The sequence below is a fragment of the Hyperolius riggenbachi genome, chromosome 2, assembly GCF_040937935.1.
Source record: "Hyperolius riggenbachi isolate aHypRig1 chromosome 2, aHypRig1.pri, whole genome shotgun sequence".
Classification (NCBI taxonomy): domain Eukaryota; kingdom Metazoa; phylum Chordata; class Amphibia; order Anura; family Hyperoliidae; genus Hyperolius; species Hyperolius riggenbachi.
In genome coordinates, this window is record NC_090647.1 from 121,162,285 (window position 1) to 121,187,186 (window position 24,902).

The 24,902-nt window shown below is 46.0% G+C and overlaps 1 protein-coding gene across 1 annotated transcript in view; it reads right to left on the minus strand.

The window, feature by feature from the left end:
• Window positions 1-24,902, minus strand: part of RAPGEF3 (Rap guanine nucleotide exchange factor 3) — a 182,557-nt gene that overhangs the window by 132,181 nt on the left and 25,474 nt on the right. The window lies entirely within an intron of this gene.

Genomic DNA, 24,902 nt, shown 5'->3' on the forward strand with positions numbered 1-24,902 from the left:
GCTCTACCTGATAATTTTGCCGCTCTGGTGTGCCTTTTTTAGTGTTTTTTATCCATTATTGCTCCAAGAAAAATCAAATATGGCCGCCGGCTCATATCCCTTCTGCTTCCGGGTTATGAGTTGTTCTGGATGTGCTGTCTAGGCTATATGAGACTAGGCTGCTATCTAGGCTAAATGCAGCCTTTCATCTGTGTGCTTTCATTTTGGTATGATGTACAGCTGCCTGTAGGAAGTGTCTCTCATATGAATGAAACTGCAGTCATCATCAGTATCTACAGTATGCAGACAGAGTGCACACAGAGCACACAGGGATCATATTGCAGCCACACTCTCTCAGCAGCAGCAGCCCCTCCCATGTCATCACACCTCTCAGTATGCAAAGCAGGAAATCTGAGCCAGGAGGTGGCAGGCTTGGGCTTGAAAAGACTCCACAGAAGAGTGACTCAGCTATAATGATTCCAGGTCAAACCTAGACTGAGCCAGTCGGGGATTCTTATCACAGCTGCTAATAGACTAATTAAGCAGATAACAATGAAACTAAAAGCAGGGTAGGTGTTTACTGTCATGTTCCCACTGATAAATGTAATAAAATACATGAGGGTGCTTCGTCTTTGGTTCTCTTTAAAGGTCATGTGTATGTATAGTGCCAAGCACACAAATAACTAGGCTGTGTTCCTTTTGTCTTTCTCTACCTGAAAGAGTTAAAAATCAGTTGTGCAAGTGACAGTTTCTATCCAGGTCGGACTGGATCAGACTATAGCATAAATCCCACTTATAAGCAATTACAGCCATACAATATTTTCCTGTCATTAAATGGTTTCCTGCAGCAGGAAAGAGATAAAAAGGGTCAATAATTCATATATTTGAGCTCTAGCATACTTCAATCAAGGTGTCATTGAGCAGAAACAATGAAACAGTAAAAAAGATTTAAATATAACATAAACTGTGGGATATCTAAAAAAGTCATTTTTAGAAGGAGGATAGATACAAATATTTTTTCTCATCAGTTTATTTTCCCCTCAGATGTCCCTTAAAGTGTGCCTGAACACTGCTTAAAAAAAGGGATTCACTAACCTGCCACCCTGTCCCGTGCTGATACTCAAAGATCCTCCAGTCCCCCGCCACGCCTCCATTTCTTCGCCGCCGACTTACAAGTCAACAGCCACTGCACCTGCGCAGCCCTAGTTGCACGCATCCTCGTTCGTGCTCCCGTAACCCAGAGCGTCCAGCACAGGCGCAGTATGAGAAAATCTCTACTGCACTTGAGCAGGATGCTCTCAGCGACGGAAGCTCGAACGAGGACCTGCGCGGCGGAGGTCACCTGTGAAAGAGAAAAAGTACCAGCACCGGGCGACTGTGTAAAACTAGCTTTTTGTTCCTGACTTAAGATTCCCTTTAAAGATACCTTAGCGCTGACTGCAAAGTTGTGCATATGCAGAGCTCTCCAGGCCGTGGGTGCGCAATCAAGAAAGCGGGTCGTTGGAGGGTCACAGGGTGACTTCAGGTGGCCGGTAGAAACCTAAGGTAAGTAAAACTAGCTTTTTGTTCCTGACTTAGGTTTCCCTTTAAGAGGGTGCAATTTTCTTCTAAAACTGTTCTAAAACAGGAGAAGATAGGTAGGATTTTCAGAATTGTTGCAGTCTGTGAGAGAATCCTCTGTGTGAGGTAAGATGTACTCTGGCAGCTTTCACACAGAAAACAGTATTTAATGGGAAAACAGCAGCTTACAGAGCACTTCTTAGGGTAGCATGGACTTAATTATGTCAGTCCAGATGTCCAGATGAAGACGCCTACCTCTTAAAATAAATATCTCCCAGTATAACTGCTGTCTGGGCTTGATAAGTAAGAAATGTGACTGACAGCTGTTAAAGAGAACTTTAATTCAGTCAATTGGGGAATAATGCTGGGGATACATGGTACGTTTCTGTACCGTGTATCGACCAGCTGATCCGGCCAGCTGATAATATTCTGCTGGCCCGATCAAGCCGCTCGACCCCCGCCCGCTCGATCCCCGCCGGCGGACAATGGCAGGGAATCGAGCGCTGATAAGGAAGTGTTGGTGGGAACGAGCGGCAATCGATCCGCGCACACATGCGGACGAGCGGGGACGCGGCGAGGACACGGCTGGGGTCGATGCGTGTATTTTAGGCATAAAACAACACATACAGCACAAGCTGACAGTTCATCCCTCAGTGTGGCAGCTTTGCATGAGTCTTATAAGTAGTATCAACCACTTCTTATCTCTAAGTCAGATTAGCACTGGTTTTGCACTGTTCTACCAGTACAGCATTCATAGAAATTCATGCAAAACTAGTGCAAAAGTCTTCTTATTTTGTAAGTAGAGACTTTACTCTCAGAACACATGCAGACTGCAAATGTGATTTAAAAGGTAGGAAATAAGACAAAAAAAACTGTTGTAATTGCTTTGATAAATCTGTCCTAGTGACTTGAGATGCCAGAATTTGCCAGGAAATAGATCAGGTCACCTTTAGACCAGCACTGCAGTGAATTAATGCCTGATCGGGTGTTAATATTAATTTATGACCTGACAAAATGATTTCATGGCTAGCTCTACTGACCTACATATTAAAACTACATTAGTCACATATTCCCGGGCTTTCTCAGCCTTTGGTGTCTAGGAATTTATTACACATTTTACTCACCATGTATTTTGTATATTGGTGTACTACATAGTCTGTATTATTATTATGTACCCCATGCTTGTTTCTTACTTTGTACAGCACCACCGAATATGTTGGCGCTTTATAAATCAATAATAATAGTAATAATATACCTTGAATGTAATAAGCCTGGCAACTTACATTTGCAACAATATGGAAGCAATATAATTACCTTGCATTTGCAACTCTTAAAGAGACTCTGAAGTCTCATAAAATTCAGGTTTTTATTTTAAAAATCTCTTTATGATCATTGCCCTAACTAAAACACTGCATCCACGCGGCTGAACACTAACTAAATCACCCCAAACTCCCCAGCACAAATACACGACTTGGTCGTGGATTTTGCTGCTGGAGGAGGCAGAGCTTTCAGCTGCAGCTCTGCCTCCATGCGCGTCAATCCACGCGTATCTCCGCCTCTTCCCCGCCCCTCTCAGTGAAATAAGACTGAGAGGGGCGGGCGGATGCGGCAATCCATGCTGATAGACGCTTGTAGAGGCAGAGCTGCAGCCGAAAGCTCTGCCTCTTTACAGAAACGCTCCCCGCAACGTGCCCCGGGGAGTTTGGGGAGATTTAGTTAGTGTGCAGCCGCGTGGAAGCGACATTTTAGTTAGGGCAAAGAGATTTTTAAAATAAAAACCTGAATTTTTTGAGAGTTCAGAGTCTCTTTAAAGGACAACCGAGGTGACATGTGACTGAAATGATGAGATAAACGTATATATACAGTGCCAAGCTCACAAATAACTAGGCTGTGTTTTTTTTTTTTATTTCTCTGCCTGAAAGAGTTAAACATCAGGTATGCAAGTGATAGTTTATATCTGGGTCAGGACCGGGTCAAACTATCGCATAACCCTCACTAATAAGTAATTACAGCCATAAAATACTTTCCTGTCAGTAAATGGCTTCCTGGAGCAAGAAAGAGATAAAAACAATGAATAATTCATAGATTGGAGCTCTAGCATACTGCAATGAAGGTGTCATTGAGCAGAGACAATGAAACAGTAAAAACTTAAAAACTAGATTTATATATAAAATAAAACTGTGGGGTATCTAAAACAGTAATTTTTAGGAGAAGGAGGATAGATACAATTGTTTTTCTCATCAGTTTATTTTTACCTGGGATGTCCTTTAAGCTAAGTAGGGTGTACTGGGTTTAAGGCAACATGTAAGATTTGGCAATGCTACTACAGTCTAGTTTATTCAGGTTCCTTCTTCAGGCAAGATTGGGATTTGAGCACACATAGAACCTTAAAGGAAACCTTATTTCCTTTTTTAAAAAATGCAGTTTTTTTGTAGCCATAGACCCTGAACAGATCAGATGTTTCTGACTGAGATCTGTTTGGATTGTGGCATGCTTATTTCAGGTGTATGATTCAAGCACTATACTATGATACCATAAAGCTCAAAAGGACTGCCTAGAGAGTAGTACCATTAAAAAGGAACTGAATATGGCTGTCTCTATATGCCTCCCAATTCAGGTTCCCTTCAAGTGTACAGATTTAAAATCACATTATAAAGAGGGTACTTGGCTCATTTGTGCACCAAGGCAGAACGAATACCTGTCTCTTATTGTAATTAAATACAGCAATATCAGCTGTATATACAGCCATGGATAAGCTGATTGCCAACTTACCGAGAGCTCACCTGCAAAGTGTGGATGGGCTAGTCCAAAACCTGTGGCTTCTGTCAGATTTCTACTACCTACTGTAGGTGACAGCAACATAGGAGAAAAGTAATGTATGGCTCATTTTACTCTGGAAAAAACATACTTCTTATTTGTCTATGTTTGCACATATTTTAAATTTTAAAATTTATCGCCATAGTGCCCCTTTAAATGGGGAATATTTTTTTGTGTGGAATAAGGACAGGAAGCAGAAGTGACACATGATCATATGAGTGTAACTGGCAAGTCAAAGATTTACAAATAAGACAATGAAGAGATAGCAATTTCCTACTTGCAGAGAGGAGGATCATCCACCAGGCAACCTAGGCAAGTGCTTTGGGCCTAGTGGGTGTCAAGGGGCCCATCTGCCGCCTCCTTTGACCTCTCTCCACTTCAGTTTACCAAATGGACCACAAGGGGGCCCCAATCTACTACCTTGCCTAGTGCCCCGTTACATCTTCATCCATCTCTGGTCGCATGTGTAAGTCTGTGATTGGCAGGTTATGATTTTGCGCATACTGTGGGTGAAATGAGGTACAAGGAGCTGGTCTTCTCTGCTCACTAGTCCATAACTGGCAGGTGGCCTCTAGGTAAGTCTGCTCTCAGTTCTCTAGCCAATGGTGATGAAACTATAGCAGGTCAGTTTCACTTTTTTTCTAAGATTGACTTATATGGACAGGAAATAATTTGGAAAAGTTGGGCTTGCAGTATACCAGTCCCAAACCTGCTCTACAGGGAGTGCATTATGCTGGCATGTAGTTAATAATTACCGATATGAATTGTCAATATTATTCTAATCATGTACCATGGCGTCATAGGACAGACTGACCCCAGCCAGGCGCTGAGATACATATCTCTGGAGCTGTTCGCTAGTTTTTGGCATGCAATAAATAATGCCACATAAACCCTGATTCCTTGGTCAGATTTTCCAGCTGTGATGCAACGATGTAATCTGAGGTTCAGATTGGGACAGGAGTGAAAAGATCTTGATTGGTTAAAAGGAGAAATTAGTGGTAAGGCTGCATGATAGGGAGTCTTACCATCTCAGCAATACTGTCCGTTGTCACTAAGCGGGCACTCCTGAGTCTTGGTGGGTCCCCCAAAAAAATCTAGTACCATGCCCAGATGCTTGATGGAAGCGCTACTTAAAGGGAACCGAGCATAATTTTTAACTCCCAAGGCAGCTCAATAGTACATTCAAATGCATGCTAAAAATGTGGCTCATTAGTAAAAAAAAACATATTTTACCTCATCATTTTACATTTAAGGGTTAATTACAGGCAATATTTTTCTACTTCCTTTACTTCCCCTGTCCACCAGCAGCAGAAAATGATAGGCAGATAAGGATTCTTCTAATTAGACTTAATTGCCTGGAAACTGAGATCAAACAAACCCATTCAGCACTAGGGAAGGGGGAGGAGGGGGACAGTGTGCTTCAAACAGCTAAGATAATTCACACTTGATGAACTTCACACCAACCTGGATAATGGCAGTGGAAAGTGAAGGGGGGGGGGGGGGCTTTAACTTCTCAAACATAGCAGCCCTTTCAGCTATTTGAAACCACAAGCTGCTAAGATCCATTTAACCTCTGCATTGATACAGAGGTCAGTTTATTTCATGGTAAAGAAAGGGGTCAAAGACCACACATACATAGAGCTTGCTGAGGCTTAGAAAGTCCTGTTAGTGATGCCAAGGATCGCTGCTGAGGAGGTAAGGATGCATAGTGTGTAGTCTTCTTACTATTTACTTTTACAGTATCCATCATAGGGTAGCATTAAAGGGGAACTGAAGTAAGGTATACGGAGCCTGCCATATTTGTTTCCTTTTAATCAATCCCAGTTAGAGATGTCCCGAACGGTTCGCCGGCGAACGGTTCCAGGCGAACTTCGGTGGTTCGCGTTCGCCTACCAAATGCAAACTTTACTGGAAGTTCGATTCGCCCCATAATGCTCTATGGAGCAAAACTTTGACCCTCTACATCACAGTCAGCAGACACATTATTGTCTAAATCTACCTGGCTATCTGGGGTTCTCTTTGGACAACTGTTGAACACAAAAGACAAGGCCATGCCTGGCTACATATCTGTAAGCAGTGGCTGGACGGTGTAATGGTTAAGGGCTCTGCCTCTGACACAGGAGACCAGAGTTCGAATTTCGTCTCTGTCTGTTCAGTAAGCCAGCACCTATTCAGTAGGAGACCTTCGGCAAGTCTTCCTAACACTGCTATCTTGTCTAATTTTTCTCTTGACAACTGTTGAACACAAAATACAAGGCCATGTCTGGCTACATATCTGTAAGCAGTGGCTGCATGGTGTAATGGTTAAGGGCTCTGCCTCTGACACAGGAGACCAGAGTTCGAATCTCGTCTCTGTCTGTTCAGTAAGCCAGCACCTATTCAGTAGGAGACCTTAGGCAAGTCTTCCTAACACTGCTATCTTGTCTAATTTTTCTCTTGGATTGAGCATAAATGGTAAATGCTAGGCCAGCTTCAGTTAGTACTGTTGTGGTACAGCGGTTAAGGTACTTGCCCACCACACACTGAGACCTGGGTTCAATTCTCAGCTATGGAATGTAAACTGGCTTTTGAAATAATATAATTCTCTGGCAGATGAGACCCTCCTCCCTCCAGTAGAAGGGAGGAGGGTGTCCTAAAATAGGGGTCTGTGTAAAACCTAGATGTTACCCTGGGACATTTGATGTGTATTTCACTTAATCATGTCTGCCTCCAGGTATTAGAGCCTTTGAAACATGTTTTCTATCATTTTTCTAGGCGTTAGAATTTTTTCTATTTTTCAAAGTTCGCCTCCCCATTGAAGTCTATTGCAGTTCGCAAACTTTTTCGGGAACCGAACCTTTTGCGGAGGTTCGCGAACCGAAAATCTGAGGTTCGCGACATCCCAGTTGCCTGGCAGCCCTGCTGGTCTATTTCTTTGCAGCAGTATCTGAATAACACCAGAAACAAGCATGCAGCTAGTCTTGTCAGATCTGACTTTGAAGTCTGAAACACCTGATCTGCTGCATACTTGTTCAGGAGCTATGGCTAATAGTATTAGAGGCAGAGGATCAGCAGGGCTGCCAGGCAACTGGTATTGCTTAAAAGGAAATAAACATGGCAGCCTCCATATACCTCTCTCTTCAGTTCCCCTTTAAGGAAACAGGATTCATGTCCTCACTATTTTGCAAATTCTATCCCAAACACAGTCTCTGCTCTGCCTATTAAATTCTTCTATCCTCCATTTGGCTACCTCTTCACAATCATGTGTTCTAGACTTCTCCCAAGCTTCAGTACTTCTTTGTAATTCTATCTTAAACCACTCCCATCCTGCTTATTGCCTTCAGTCCTACCATTAGCGCAAACCAGGAGTGAGAGGGATATGGAGGCTGCCATATTTATTTCCTTTTAAACCTGAGGACCCTGAGCGCTAATTAATGGGAAATTGGACTTACCTGGGGCTCCTCCAGCCCCGTGTAGCCCGCAAGGTCCTCCAGAACTCTCTTCCTCCTTCTCCTGGTCCCACTGGCGGCTCCAGTAATCAGAGAGTATGGGTAAAGTCACACATGCGAGTGCCCATCGCATCATCATGCCGGCCGGTGTAAGCCTCCTGTGCATGCGCGGTTCAGTCTTTAGAGACTGTGGCGGGTTCCTATTTGTCCATATTTTTGAGCAACAAGAGAAACTCAAATAGCGTCTCCAGTACAAAATGTAATATTTAAATTTGTTTGCAAGCATTTTATTGGTCCCTATTATAAACTACAACAATTCATTTATTATGGGATACATATATTATGGGATATATGCTTCCTGCCCTTTGTAGATAAAGCAGGTAGGTGATTCGGTCAGATGTGACTCCTAAAGAAGAAAGAACAAGAGAGACCAAACAACATATCCCAGCATTACGGTAGAAAACATGTAGCTGAAAGTGATGGCAGAAGGTGATGACAGAGAAGTACCTTAGCCCCAATATAAAGAATACTACGGATGATGAAGTGTGTAATGTGTAAGGTACATTTTATGCAGGTAGAAACCTTCTCATAAGCCACTAACTTTAATTTTGCTGTATTTTGCCGTCTCTGTTATCCAGGTCATGGTATGGCCAAATAAAGCATAAATTAGCATTACTTGCACATTGTGTGCACTGTGTGGTATTTCAATACTCCTACAAATGATTTAGTTCTAATGAGTGGGGATACCTACAGTAAGTAGTTATAAGTATAGGTAATTCACTTACTTCCGTCAACACTTATTGGATAATTGACACTCATTAAACAGATGGAAATTGTTTAAGTGCCTGACTGAAGGTATATATTATCCATAAAACTAGGTAAGGATGACAACACAGCATGGTATGTTGATGATTAATGTTGAAAGCCTCTCCTGTTTCAGGTTGTTTCAGGTTCACATAGGTGGCTTTCCAGCTAGACTGTTGGCCAAAGTAAGTGGACTACAACTGCCTAGGCATCGCCTTCTCACATTAGAGCTGAAGAAATGGCTCTATAAGAGTGGTGAAAAGTCCCCAAGAGCCCAGAATCTCAAATCATGGTCCTGTTATTACTATTGCGTATGTATATGGTAATACAATCTTCCATAGTGCTTTATAAGGCATTTAGTTGTGACACTATCATACTCACAATCCAATCTCTACCATAGCTATTGTCTAATGACCTTACCAGGTTTGGCGGGAACCAAAAAACTTACCAGTAAGTTTTGGGATGTAAGTGGAAATTGGAATGCCTGGAAGAATCCTACACAAACACAAGGAGAACATACAACCTCCATGCAGAGAGTGTTCTGGTTGAAATCATAGAATTCTAGCACTGAAAGGCAAGGGTGCCATCCACTATACTGCACTCCACACACATCGTACACATACCCCAAGGTGTGCTCAGGAGATGCTGGAACCTGTCACAATTTATCCACTGTAGTAAATGTGGAATATTTTTTTTTTCGCAAACAAACCCAAAAATAACATATTTTAAACCAATTAAGGCCTCTTCCGTACGGTACCGATGTTGGACAGGCGCCCCTCCATGGAGTCTCATCTGAGTGCAGATGCAGCCGTGCTCAGATGTCGCAGTTCTCTGCCGCCTTGGTAACGCCACTATAAATGCACGGACTAATGGAGGAGTGTGCCAGCCAGGACAGTTGAGTAGCTACACTGCCAAAAACTCTGCAGGGGCACCAGGGACCACAATAAAGTTGGTGGAAGGCCTAAAGGGCTCTTGAACTCAGACTGGGGCAATGGTTCATCTTTCAGCAACACAACGACCCTAAGCACAAAGCCAAGATATCGAAGGAGTAGCTTAAGTAAGTACAGTAAGTAAGTAACTTAGTGGATGTCCTTGAATGTCCAGGTGGGAACCCGCTCTACTCCTGTGCCCCTTTATGAGTTACATGACCACTGTCACTTCTCCAGAGGGTAACGTAAGGGAGATCTGTTCTCTCTTAAATACGTTACTTCCCCACCCCGTCTAGCCGCCCAGTCGTCACGTAACGCGTAAAGGGGCACAGGATGGGAGCGGGTTCCCACCAGGAGTTGCAGGACTGGGTAAGAGACTCTCTTATATTGCTTAGCAGGCTATTTACTCTCCTTTAGACAGTGTAGTTCTATTGCATGGCTTTATTACTTATAATCATGGAAGGCTATTATGTAAGATTGTTGGCCAATGCTTTTGGATCTATTCCCATGTCCTGTTCTCGAATTACATTATACAACATTGTGATATATTATACTAGCGTGTGAAATACCTGTCCTCTTGTGCAGCTGATGGGATTTTTATTGTTTTTATGGTGGTTCGGGATACGTTCCCTAATAAAATCTTTTCGATTAACATTGCAAGTTTTTGGTGACATCATTATATACTTTTTGCCTAGACGGATACTTTTCTTTGGTGTTAAGAGTCTAAGGCCCGGTTCACATTAGCGGCTGCTATCCGGAATCGCCGTGCCGGAGCCGTGCCGGAGCCGGACCGCATGCGGACCGGACGAAACGGACGCACGGCATAGCAATGAAAGTCTATGCGACCGTTCACATGCGTCCGTTTCGTCCGGACCGGAGCCGGACCGGATCCGGACTCCGGCGTCCGTTCCAACATGCGCTATTTTTTGGTCCGGCTGGTCCGGCTGACGTATCCGGACCGGAGCCGGAATGTTGCATCCGGCCAATGGAAACCAATGAGAACCGGAGAGCGCACAACACACTTGCTATAAAAACCGGATGTTGTACCACACTTCCTATGCAGACTCTATGGTATGGTGGCCATTTTGGATGGGGACCACATGGCACCAGCGTTCACAGAGTGGAGCAGCAGTGACTTCATGCTGGAGCTCTTTGGCAGCAATATGGAGCAGGATCTGTCTGATAGCGAGGGGGTGAGGCCCTACACATCAGAAGACCTCATCCTACAGGTGCAGCAGGTACCAGCCCTGTGGGACAAGGGGGATGCGGACCACAGCAACATCAAAAAATGCAGAGGCCTGTGGAAAAAAATTGCCAAGCTGTATGTGGAGGACTTTGAGAACTTGAGCAAGAGACAGCAAGGCACAGAGGGTATGTTGACTAGAAGTTTTTTTGGGGGGGGCTTGTGGTTTAAGCTTGTGATGTATTCAACTTTTGCTATGGATTTGTGTCACCCACGTGTTGCACACCCACCCGTGGCCCACCCACCTGTTCCCCACCCACCTGTACCCCACCTGTGATGTATCCCACCCACCTGTACCCCACCTGTGATGTATCCCACCTGTGATGTATCCCACCCACCTGTGATGTATCCCACCCACCTGTGATGTATCCCACCCACCTGTGCTGTATCCCACCCACCTCTACCCCACCTGTGATGTATCCCACCTGTGATGTATCCCACCCACCTGTACCCCACCTGTGCTGTATCACACCCACCTGTACCCCACCTGTGCTGTATCCCACCCACCTGTACCCCACCTGTGCTGTATCCCACCCACCTGTACCCCACCTGTGCTGTATCCCACCCACCTCTACCCCACCTGTGATGTATCCCACCCACCAGTACCCCACCTGTGATGTATCCCACCCACCAGTACCCCACCTGTGATGTATCCCACCCACCAGTACCCCACCTGTGATGTATCCCACCCACCTCTACCCCACCTGTGATGTATCCCACCCACCTGTACCCCACATGTGATGTATCCCACCCACCTCTACCCCACCTGTGCTGTATCCCACCCACCTGTGATGTATCACACCCACCTGTATCCCACCTGTGATGTATCCCACCTGTGATGTATCCCACCTGTGATGTATCCCACCTGTGATGTATCCCACCTGTGATGTATCCCACCTGTGATGTATCCCACCCACCAGTACCCCACCTGTGATGTATCCCACCTGTGATGTATCCCACCCACCTGTGCTGTATCCCACCCACCTGTGATGTATCCCACCCACCTGTGATGTATCCCACCCACCTGTGATGTATCCCACCCACCTGTGCTGTATCCCACCCACCTCTACCCCACCTGTGATGTATCCCACCTGTGATGTATCCCACCCACCTGTACCCCACCTGTGATGTATCCCACCCACCTGTGATGTATCCCACCCACCAGTACCCCACCTGTGATGTATCCCACCCACCTCTACCCCACCTGTGATGTATCCCACCCACCTGTGCTGTATCCCACCCACCTGTGCTGTATCCCACCCACCTGTGATGTATCCCACCCACCTCTACCCCACCTGTGATGTATCCCACCCACCAGTACCCCACCTGTGATGTATCCCACCCACCTCTACCCCACCTGTGATGTATCCCACCCACCTGTACCCCACCTGTGCTGTATCCCACCCACCTGTGCTGTATCCCACCCACCTGTGTTGTATCCCACCCACCTGTGCTGTATCCCACCCACCTGTGATGTATCCCACCCACCTGCGATGTACCCCACCTGTGCACATATAACATACACAATGACCAATTATTATACATCAATTTATTGTAAAAAATTAATACATTTAAATTCACTCAAACTTGAAACTCCAAAATAAACACATTTCAACAAAACATATTAAAAACCAAACATTCACCCTCGTCCAGGTGGTGTGGTAAAATAAAGTCTCAGTTGGTCCCTGTTCCGCAGTGACACTACCCTTGACCTGGTTGCATACCTCCGCAGGGGCATTAGTGGAAGCACATTCGGGGGTTCCGGAGTCTCTCTTTCCTCCTGCCGCACAAAGTTGTGGAGGATGCATGCTGCCTTTACCACGACAACTGCGTTGCCCGGTTTCAGCAGCATGGGCGTGTGGAACACCCTCCACTTTGACACCAGGATCCCAAATGTGCACTCCACCATTCTCCTTGCACGGCTCAACCGAGCATTGAAGTGTAGCTGGCTGGCATCAAGTCCCCTGTCTGGGTACGGACGCATTACATGGTCGGACAGGGCGAAGGCCTCGTCCCCCACAAACACATAGGGGTAGGCCGGTGCCCTTGTCCCAGGCCAGGGTCTGTCACGGGGGAGACGCAGTCTGCCTTCCTCCATCAGCCGGCAAAGGGTCGTACGCTGGAAAATTCCAGAGTCATTGGAACTACCGTACGACCCCACGTCCACGTACACAAACTTGTAGTCCGCATCTGCCACTGCCATTAGAACAATGCTGAAGTATTTTTTATAGTTGAAATAATGGCTGCCACTCCCCACGGGTTTCTGAATCCGGATGTGTTTCCCATCCAGTGCGCCAACACAATTAGGAAACTTGCACTCGGTCCAGAAGCCCTGGGCGATCTCCTCCCATTTCGTGGTGTCCGGCACAGGCATGTATCTGGCCCTCAGTCGCGTCCAAAGGATCCTCGAAGTCCTCACGACGATGCCTGCCACCGTGCTCTTCCCAATACGAAATGTGACATGTAGCGATGTATATGTTTGTCCAGTTGCGATGTACCTACAAGAGAAATAATCGAAATCAAATTTTCATGTCGTTACAGGAGAAAGGTACAAGACAAGGTGGCGGAATATACGGGATGCATATGTGAAATGGCTACGGAAGAAAAAACTTGCCGAACGAAGTGGCAGTGGCGGGGGAAGGCGACAAAAAGACTACCAATTTGCCAAGCAATTGTCTTTCATCAATGCAAGCCTGGAACCTAGACTGTAAGTACCACTACTGTGGGCAGGAACTGAGAGCTCATTTACCATGACTTCGGCCATGTATTGCTATGGCCTCAATTCCCATGGCTAGCGAACTTTTCTCACAAGCTTTATCAAATGTTGGGTAGAAACGGGTGATAAAGTGATTGCTAGTGTTTGCTAGCTCTGTGAATTGACGCCACATGCTGTTTGGCACACCAATAAATATTTTTTTTATCTACAGGACTGAAGACAATTTGGAGCAAGAGGAACCGACCCAGGAGGCACGGTTCAGCAGTGAGGAGAGCTTGGTGGATGATGACGTCGCCGATGTAACCTATTGCCCCGAGGCGAGGAGTAGGAGAAGGGAGTCCTTAATCACAACTCCGTCCTTTGATGATGACTTGGCAGAAGAGAGCTTGGATGTTGAGGTTGCAGGACCGAGTGTGGAAGAAGCTGAACCTCCACAATCGACCGCTATGGAAGCTCCAGGGGAACAAGAACAAAGTGAGGAGCACCGAGAGACTGCAGCACAACCAGCGCGCAGGGCAACCCCGACACAGGCCAGAGGACGGGAAGATGCTGCCACACCACCAGTGAGGACCACCACACCAGTGAGGCGTCGAGGTACCCTCCCCCCAACAAGGAGAGAGACAGAGTCCGAGATGTCCGGGGCTGTCTCCGGACTTCTCGGGATTCTTCAGAGCCACCAAACTCTCATAACCCGGCAGTTGCAAGATGAGGACAGGGGCCATATCATGGAGCAGTACAAGTCCCACATCACTACACTGCAATGTGAGCTCGACGCTGTACATGGGCACTACAGGGACGAGCTTAAAATGATGCATGAGATGCACAGAGGAGAAATCGACCAACTGCGTGCGCAGCATCATCAGTCGGTGGGCCAGCTGCAGAACATGATGCAGCAAATGCATCAACAAAGCAAGGAACTACTGAAATTGCAGGCACACCCGTGTTTTCACACTGTGATGTCTCTAATACCATATCTAGAAAAGGTGCCTTCACAAAACCTGATGGCGTGCCATTCCAATTTGCTGGAGGTGATTAAACAGCACATGGACACGCCATTATTGCAACCACCAATTTTTAGACCCCCACAACCAACAGCGGTGCCCACCTGGCAATCATCACAGATGTACACCGGCTACAGAGGCAGTCAATATGGGCCACCGCTGTCAGGGTCCAGCTCATCCACGACCAGCACCCAAGAGAGTCCAGATTTCCAGGCAGCAACTCCCACCTTTTCTAGTAGTGGTGCCGATACAATTTGAAAAAAAAAGTCAAATTGTTCCTGGACATGCTCCTCTGAATACCTCCGATCCTCGGAGGAAGGATACCATCACAGGGCTTTTTAACTTTTGGTTTTGCTGGACTTGAACTTTAGGGCCTGGTGTCCCCGAAAGACACTACCTGGGTCACAACCTTGTGCCTGTTGCACAGCACCTGTAGTCCTGCACCTGTGCCTTTGATTCCTCTTGTTCCTTACTTTGTTGATCCTAATCACTTGCACAAGACCCTTGGAGCCATGGGTGAAGGACACCTTCACTGGTCGGTGAGAGGCCTAGCCTTTTCACTGACCTGTGTCCTTCATCCATGGCTCAGAGGGTCCTGTGCCAGTCGTTAGGTTTTAGAAGCACTAATAATTTAGGGCCTGGTGTCCCCGAAAGACACTACCTGGGTCACAACCTTGTGCCTGTTGCACAGCACCTGTAGTCCTGCACCTGTGCCTTTGATTCCTCTTTTTCCTTACTTTGTTGATCCTAATCACTTGCACAAGACCCTTGGAGCCATGGGTGAAGGACACCTTGACTGGTCGGTGAGAGGCCTAGCCTTTTCACTGCCCTGTGTCCTTCATCCATGGCTCAGAGGGTCCTGTGCCAGTGGTTAGGTTTTTGAAGCACTTCAACTTTAGGGCCTAGTGACCCCGAAAGACACTACCTGGGTCACTACCTTGTGCCTGTTGCACTGCACCTGTAGTCATGCACCTCTGCCATCGGTTCCTCTTGCTCCTCACTTTGTTCTTGTTCCTAACCACTTGCACAAGACCCTTGGAGCCATGGATGAAGGACACCTTGACTGGTCGGTGAGAGGCCTAGCCTTTTCACTGCCCTGTGTCCTTCATCCATGGCTCAGAGGGTCCTGTGCCAGTGGTTAGGTTTTTGAAGCACTTCAACTTTAGGGCCTAGTGTCCCCGAAAGACACTACCTGGGTCACAACCTTGTGCCTGTTGCACTGCACCTGTAGTCATGCACCTCTGCCATCGGTTCCTCTTGCTCCTCACTTTGTTCTTGTTCCTAACCACTTGCACAAGACCCTTGGAGCCATGGATGAAGGACACCTTGACTGGTCGGTGAGAGGCCTAGCCTTTTCACTGCCCTGTGTCCTTCATCCATGGCTCAGAGGGTCCTGTGCCAGTGGTTAGGTTTTTGAAGCACTTCAACTTTAGGGCCTGGTGTCCCCGAAAGACACTACCTGGGTCACAACCTTGTGCCTGTTGCACTGCACCTGTAGTCATGCACCTCTGCCATCGGTTCCTCTTGCTCCTCACTTTGTTCTTGTTCCTAACCACTTGCACAAGACCCTTGGAGCCATGGATGAAGGACACCTTGACTGGTCGGTGAGAGGCCTAGCCTTTTCACTGCCCTGTGTCCTTCATCCATGGCTCAGAGGGTCATGTGCCAGTGGTTAGGTTTTTGAAGCACTTCAACTTTAGGGCCTAGTGTCCCCGAAAGACACTACCTGGGTCACAACCTTGTGCCTGTTGCACTGCACCTGTAGTCATGCACCTCTGCCATCGGTTCCTCTTGCTCCTCACTTTGTTCTTGTTCCTAACCACTTGCACAAGACCCTTGGAGCCATGGATGAAGGACACCTTGACTGGTCGGTGAGAGGCCTAGCCTTTTCACTGCCCTGTGTCCTTCATCCATGGCTCAGAGGGTCCTGTGCCAGTGGTTAGGTTTTTGAAGCACTTCAACTTTAGGGCCTGGTGTCCCCGAAAGACACTACCTGGGTCACAACCTTGTGCCTGTTGCACTGCACCTGTAGTCATGCACCTCTGCCATCGGTTCCTCTTGCTCCTCACTTTGTTCTTGTTCCTAAACACTTGCACAAGACCCTTGGAGCCATGGATGAAGGACACCTTGACTGGTCGGTGAGAGGCCTAGCCTTTTCACTGCCCTGTGTCCTTCATCCATGGCTCAGAGGGTCCTGTGCCAGTGGTTAGGTTTTTGAAGCACTTCAACTTTAGGGCCTGGTGTCCCCGAAAGACACTACCTGGGTCACAACCTTGTGCCTGTTGCACTGCACCTGTAGTCATGCACCTCTGCCATCGGTTCCTCTTGCTCCTCACTTTGTTCTTGTTCCTAACCACTTGCACAAGACCCTTGGAGCCATGGATGAAGGACACCTTGACTGGTCGGTGAGAGGCCTAGCCTTTTCACTGCCCTGTGTCCTTCATCCATGGCTCAGAGGGTCCTGTGCCAGTGGTTAGGTTTTTGAAGCACTTCAACTTTAGGGCCTGGTGTCCCCGAAAGACACTACCTGGGTCACAACCTTGTGCCTGTTGCACTGCACCTGTAGTCATGCACCTCTGCCATCGGTTCCTCTTGCTCCTCACTTTGTTCTTGTTCCTAACCACTTGCACAAAACCCTTGGAGCCATGGGTGAAGGACACCTTGACTGGTCGGTGAGAGGCCTAGCCTTTTCACTGACCTGTGTCCTTCATCCATGGCTCAGAGGGTCCTGTGCCAGTGGTTAGGTTTTTGAAGCACTTATTTATTAGGGCCTGGTGTCCCCGAAAGACACTTGGGCAGCTATGCCCTACAACTCTTCCAGCACAAAGTTGGTGGTTGGTGTTCCTTAAAACTGACCGGGCTATACCATAGATATGTTATTTTTTTGTCTTCCATGTTGGAAGAATGTTTCCATGTTGGAAAGTGGTTGTTTTTGCAATAAAAAAATTTGTTTTTACATACCTCAGTGTGATGAGTAGTTGTTCTTGTGGTGTGACTGCTCTCCTGAACGTGGTATCCTTCTTCCTAAGGTCATCCTTCACCATCTCCAAAAGGGTATCAAACCTGTCAGGAGATGTAAAGGAAGAAGCTGTAAAGTATGTTGTGGGACAAGGTGTTGGGTGGAGGATGGGGGAGGTGTGTTTACAGAGGTTTGGGAGTGTTGTGGAGGGTGGGGGTGTAGTGTATAGCTAGGTATACAGGGGTGTGGGGGTCAGGGTGGTGTGTTTAGCTAGGTATACAGGGATGAGGTGTTGTGGGGGTGAGGGTGGGGTGTTTAGGAATGGTGGGGGGTTGGTGTATTTAGGCCTATATACTTACAGGGGAATAGACATCCGAGTGTAGCTGTAGAACTTCTGTGGGTGTCGTCTGAGGTCCCGGTAGAGGGCCTGGAACTCTCCCTTCCTCTGCCTCCTGGCTAGTAGAGGGTGCACCCACCATCTCCTGCGAGGAGCACGCCTTCTCCCCACATAGTAGTAGGTAAACAACAGGAAGGAGAGAATTCCCAGGTAATAAGCGTAAAAAATGACTGGATCCATGGTCCCAACTGCTGTCTCTGTATCCAAGGATGGTCTCCACACGTCCAGCTGTCTCCAACAATGACCCCAGAGCTTCTGCTGACCTCCCAGAACCCCAGGTATTTATACAGGTTGTTATCTCTTTAAGAATCCGGATCCGGACCGTAACCGTGTTCATACCGCACGGAAACCGTATGCAACCGGACCGGATCCGGACCGGATCCGGACAGGAACCGTACGGTTCAGGTCCGATCCGGATCCGGTGCGGTCCGGACATCCGGTGCGGTTTTTGCAAAACCGCAAGTGTGAACGGGGCCTTACATGTCCACTGCAACTGCCCTGCTTAAGGGCGTATTGCTCTTTATTGTTTTGTTTAATAGTGGCTTTTCAAGAGGTGAAATCTAAAAAGGATGCATAAAGTGAACCTCCAGACTAAAAATCTACTCAGCAGCACTGAAAAAACTTGGTGTTTCTTTAACAGTTTCACAGCATCAGAACTTTGTTTTTTTTTACCCAAGCCTCATTTTTAGCTGCACAGAAGAAATCTGCCCAGGCATTTTTCCCCTGATGCTGTGCAAAGCATGATGGGATTTCTGATGTTGTTGTTCTTGTTCTGCTGTTTTGGTGCAAATTTTGATTTTTTTTATTTATTTTGAATTTGAGATTTGAAGCCTAGCTCGCACAGCTGGGAGGGGTGATAAGGACACAGGACAGTTGGAACTGTGTCTCATGCTCCCTGTCACCTCCTTTCAACCAAAAAGATGGCTACCCCCATGAAAAAGATGGCTGCCCCCATGAAATCACCACCATTTGTCTGTTCTTTTAAAACAGGGTGGGTAAGAGATAATATTACCTATCTATTTTAATTAACATAACTAATGTAACTTAATGACGGTATGTTTGTTTATGCTGAAGTTCCCCTTTAACCGCATTGCAAGCTATATGCTCAGCTCCCTAACTACCAAATCTGATTCTAGCGGTATTGGATTGAGATGTGAATGAGATTGTGATGTGTGTGGGTGGTTGTATGGGAGCACGCCAACCAGCAGGCATTTTTAAGTGATTTAAATATTGGTTTTGTCTGTAATTTATATATATGTCATTGCATTAAAGGTGGATTTTTGATACTTATATGAGTAGTATCCCTTTACATTATACTTTTGCATACACGTACAGATTGCCAGCTGATGTGGCAAAACAATCGATTCCTCTATGATAAGAAGGAGATCAAAGAGGAATTGAATCTATTGAAAATCAATTAAACCACAGTGCAACGTTATGGCCTGACCGTATTCCTGCACTTCCCCTCCCCCGATTGATGCGAATCTTCCGCACCATCCAAAAAATAGTTTTGATCGATCTGACATGCTGGGTTAGTAGATTTCTAGCAGATTTGACCAGTGATTGAATCGCAGGGGATAAAATAAGAAAATCGATAAGTGTATGGCCATTTTTATTGAGAGTATAAAAACAAGTAACAAGGTCTCTATCGCCTTTGTTATAACACACTTTGTAGAAAGGATCTGTGTGGATATGAACAAATGACAGGTTGGAACTGGAGTCTAGAACCGAAGCAGGAAATTTGGGTGTCGGCGACCGTAAGAAACTTGAGAGCTGCCATAGGCGCCATTATAAATAGCGGCTATAGGGCTTGCTTCACTTATTTGTGATAACTCATATCACGGCTGTTTTTAGCGCACATTTTCACATTTGCACGCGATCGCGAATTTTAAAGTGAACCTCCGGACTAAAAATCGACTCAGCAGCACTGAAAAGGCTTGGTGTTTCTTTACCAGTTTCACAGCCTCAGAACTTTGTTTCTCTTATACAAGCCTCATTTTTAGCTGCACAGAAGAAAACTGCCCGGGCTTTTTTCCCCTGATGCTGTGCAAAGCATGATGGGATTTCTGATGTTGTTGTTCTCGTTCTGCTGTTTTGGTGCAATTTTTTTCTTTTTTACATTTTGAATTTGACATTTGAAGCCTAGCGTGTGCAGCTGGGAGGGGTAATCAGGACACAGGACAGTTAGAACTGTGTCTCCTGCTCCTTGTCACCTCCTTTCAACCAAAAAGATGGCTGCCCCCATGACAAAGATGGCAGCCCCCATGAATCACAAACATTTGCCCGTTCTTTTAAAACAGGGTGGGTAAGAGATTATATTACCTATCTATTCTAATTAATATAACTAATGTAACTTGATGACAGTGTGTTTGTTTAGGCTGAAGTTCCCCTTTAACGCGCAATCATGAGTTTTCATACAAAAACTCAAATTTTCAATCAAAACCGATATTGTTTTTGCACAAACATTCCCATTTTCTCACGATTGCGTGCGAAAATGCGCGATGGCTGTGATATGCGCTATCATGGTTTAGTGAATCAAGCCCATAGTGTTAAACTTGGGCACCCGATAAATAGCAAAATTCACACTATAGCCGCTATTTATAACATTCTCGTATTAATTGTTTATTGCCGGCAGGGGTCAGTTAAGGTTAGGCATGGAAGAGCGACGGTTAAGGTTAGGCATAGGGGGATGTTTTTAAGTGTTAGGTGTGGGGGGGAGAGAAGTTAAAGAGGACCTCCAGAGTAAATCCTAAAATCCGGCAGCCTAAAAGTTATATTTACCTGAGAAGCCTTATCCCGCGATGCCGTCCGGAAGTCCCTACATCACCTGACTTCCGGCACCTGGCTCTCTTCCTGGAGAAAAACGCCAAGCTAAAACGCCAGCGGTAAACAGCTTTACACAGCTCACAGAGGTGCTTGGCTCAGCTACAGACCTGCACTGTACCTACTCCTACCTATTGCCTGATGAAGCGGGGTCATACCTGCAAAACACGTTGCATTTTCCCCTGGAGTATGTAAATACATTTATTCTGCTAAACTTTGTTGGCATATCTTGTGTCTGTTTGAAGGGGGTGGGTCCACCACTGCCTCCACAAATTTTACACTTTTAGACATTTTTATTCTTCTGGCACTGTATCCCTGTTAAATTGTTCTAAGTCCACCCTTGGTGGAGGGGTGTCATCCCCTTTTTTCCTGATATATGGAGAGTGACTTCTTAATCCTGAGTGGGGTCAGAACTAATCTCCCCACCTGCTATTACAGTGGTTGTCTTTGAGGTAACCCTGCTTTGTTAGTATATTGGTATTTACTTTACCAACTGCATCCCATATTACCAGTACATACTACACTATATTTGGCTCTTGGTGTCCCTATCTTGGTTCTCTTAGTAAACAGCTTGGCATTTTTTTCCGAGGGGGAAGGCGGGGCCAGGAGACGGAAGTGGAGTGATGCGGGGTCTTTGGGACGGCTTTACGGGACAAGGCTGTGCAGGTGAACATAACTTTTTATTACAGGGACGCTGCTAGATTTTTATTTTTACTATGAAGGTCCTCTTTAAGTTTAGGTGTGGGGGTGTTTTAAATGTTAGGCATGGGGGGGAGACGGTTAAGGTTAGGCATGGTAAGGGGGGGGGGGTTCTGTGTGAGAGTAGTGTTAGGTTAAGTTGTAGTAAAATATCGGTATTATTTTCTGATATTTTGCTACGATAATTTACACTTTTAAAAAACATAGAATATCTGTACATTTTACCAATATTCTGGTAGCTGAAATTGGGTGCCCAAATTTCCTTGCGCCCCTTTTTCATGCACGCACCTTGAACACCTAATCGAGTTAAAAGTATTTTGTTTTATTTAGCTGCATTGATCAGGGCCCAGTATTGCACAAGGGACATCCCAGGATAGTGGTGGGGTGATGGGCCTAATGACACCCTATGGTCAGTGCACCTGAATAAGCTATAAAGCCTTCTCTGCTGCGCCGCTGTATTTACAGTGCTCAGCGCTCTCAGGAGGAAGCAGCAGCTGCTCAGTGCTGGGGATTTCCTAATCCAAACACTTGTACAAGTTACTCCCTGCTGCCCAGGAGTGCTGCATGCGTCTCCACAGACTTACTGCCAGGAATGTGCTCTTAGCTGCTCACATTAAGAATTTCAAAAGGGTAACAAATAAACTATGTTCCAAGAATTGCGTTCCACTTGTCATAGAATCTGTAGAGCCATTGCGCAATGCTTCACAGGAATCTAGTGACACAAGCTGCCAATATTTCCTAATAAACAAATTCAGTGGTGACAAGCGTAAAGAGCTCTGTTTTCAAAAGTATATTTAAGCCAATTCGCTGTGTGTTGCTGCAGTACTTTCAAGTGGAATTTTTTCTTAAGAAATAAGAACTCCCTTCAGTTCCTCAGAATAAAGTACATCCGGAAAGTATTCAAAGCACATTACTTTTGAATCCAAAATGGATTCAATTCATTTTTTTTCTCAGAATTCTGCACACAACACCCCATAATGACAATGTGAAAAGAGGTTGCTTGAGATTTTGGCAAATGTACTAAAAATAAAAAAGACAGCACATGTACATAAGTATTCACAGCCTTTGCCATGAAGCTCAAAATTGAGCTCAGGTGCATCCAGTTTCCACTAATCATTCTTGAGATGGTTATGCAGCTTAATTAGAGTCCACCTGTGGTAAATTCCATTGATTGGACATGATTTGGAAAGGCACACACCTGTTTATATAAGGTCCCACAGTTGACAGTTCATGTCAGAGCACAAACCAAGCATGAAGTCAAAAAAATTGTCTGTAGACCTCCAAGACAGGATTGTCTCAAGGCACAAATCTGAGGAAGGTTAGGCCCGGTTCACATTAGCGTTCGCTATCCAGATTTTCCGGATCTGATCCGGACCGCATACTGTACAAACGTAACATACTTTCCGCATAGCAATGTAAAGTCTATGCGGACGTTCACAAGCGTCCGTTCCGTACGTACCGGAGCCGGATCGGATCCGGACTCTTTTCCAACATGCGCTATTTTTTGGGTCCGGATCTCCGGCCCACGCACCCGGACCGGAGCCGGACCTGAGCCTGACAGCACCATCCGGAACACAGAAACCAATGGGAAACGGAAGGCACAGAACACACTGCCTACAAAAACTTGACGTTCTACCCCACTTCCTATGCGTATCCAAGCGGCCATTTCGGATGGGGACACATGGGCCAAGCATGTCTGGAGTGGAGCAGCAGTGACAGACGTGCTGGAGCTGTTTGGCAGAATGTCGGAGGTGGAGATGAGGCCTACAGCGGAGGAACCTGATTCTACAGGTGCACCAGGTGCACCTTCTGCTGACCCCAACATTTTTTTCTTAAAATTTCGCTATTTTTTGCCCACGGATCCGGATGGCAGCCTGATGCATGCCTGATGCAAACGGACCGGATCCGGATCGGAACCGTACCGTTCTGATCAGGATCAGGTCAGGATCCGATCAGGATCCGGTCCGTTTACTTGCCAAAACGCAAGTGTGAATGGGGCCTTACAGAAAAATTTCTGCTGCTTTGAAGGTCCCAATGAGCACAGTGTCCTCCATCAAGCCTAAGTGGAAGAAGTTTAATGCCACCAGGACTATTCCTAGAGCTGCCAGACCATCTAAATTGAGAAATCGGTTAAGATCATTTTTAACAAACATGAAATTCCTAAAAGACTTGTGATGCTTCGTTATACATATCACTATAGCACTTTTTTGTGTGAAAGTGGAGATTCCTTTAAAGGTACACGAGACCTGAAATAATCCATAATAATCCAACATGCATACAGATTCGGATTGGTTGATCCTCATGAGTGCATGGTATGGATTAGTTTGGCTCTATGGAGTAGGAGTTGAAAAACCCAGAGGCACAGACTAACCAGCAAGCTCATGGTGAACCAGAACTCATTGGAGTGTGTAAGGGGCTACAATGGTCCCAAAAGCCCCCTTACTAAAATGCATGGAAAACAAAAGTTTGCTTTTCCTTCCTTCTCTCCCCTCACAGGTGTCCTAATCGGTGTCTGCTCCCCCCTGTATCAAGGGGGAATAAACAGAAGAGGATTGCTATTGGCTGCCTCCATTTGGCAGGCTTCAGTTGCAGCCACTCGGCAGTCAGTGAGCAAATATAAAAGGAGGGAGAGCGGAGGGTGATGCCACCAATTTATCTGCAAAGGAAGATTTCCCATCCCGCCCATCCTTTGTTGTTGGCCCAGGGACTCTACTGGGGATGTGTTGCCTTTACAGAATGGTGAATGCTGCGGGTAATATCATCCGGTTGGGTGGATAATTAGTTGAAAACATTTGGTTTATTATTGGAATTTTGATTATCTGGTGGAGTTTGTGGTTGATGGAAAATAATGCTTTTTGATCAACTTGAAGAAACAGAAATCTTTAAACCCCTATAAAGAAGGCCACGACCTAATATACTCATAGTAGTTGTCTGTTATTACAGTAATATTACGTTGCCTTTGAATAATCATAGCAATAATTCCCATGAGATAACAGTTGTCTGTTCCTGATGATTATTGCCAAATTGGGTTTGCCTTTTCCAATCCCCTGGATGTTTTTCAGAGGGGTCCATTGGACCTCTTGACAGTTGCGTCAATACTCACCTCTCTGTAAATTAAGTGTGGATTGTGCCTAAGGGACGGATTTTCACTAGCATGTTGCGGGAAGCACGCTGGCACTTGAAGTGATGCGAGTACACATCCAGGTCGCTATGCATGGGTGCTAGAGATTTGAGTGTGTGCTGCAGAAATCTGAAATTTGAAAGTATAGGCAGTGTTTCCCCGCCCAACTTCTCGCGGGCAATCTCTGCCAATTTGGCGCAGATTCAGGCCACATTCGGCCCTAGTGAACATGGGCCCTTATACCAAAGAATGCATACCTCCTAACTTTTTGAGATAAGAAAGAGGGACACTTAAGCCATGCCCTTGCCACATCTCTAACCACACCCTCAGCACACCACTAATCACGCCTCCCATAAACATTTCATCAGAAAAATTATGTTGTTTTATCATTCAAACCAAACTGGTCCTTTCTATCCTGGTTCACTT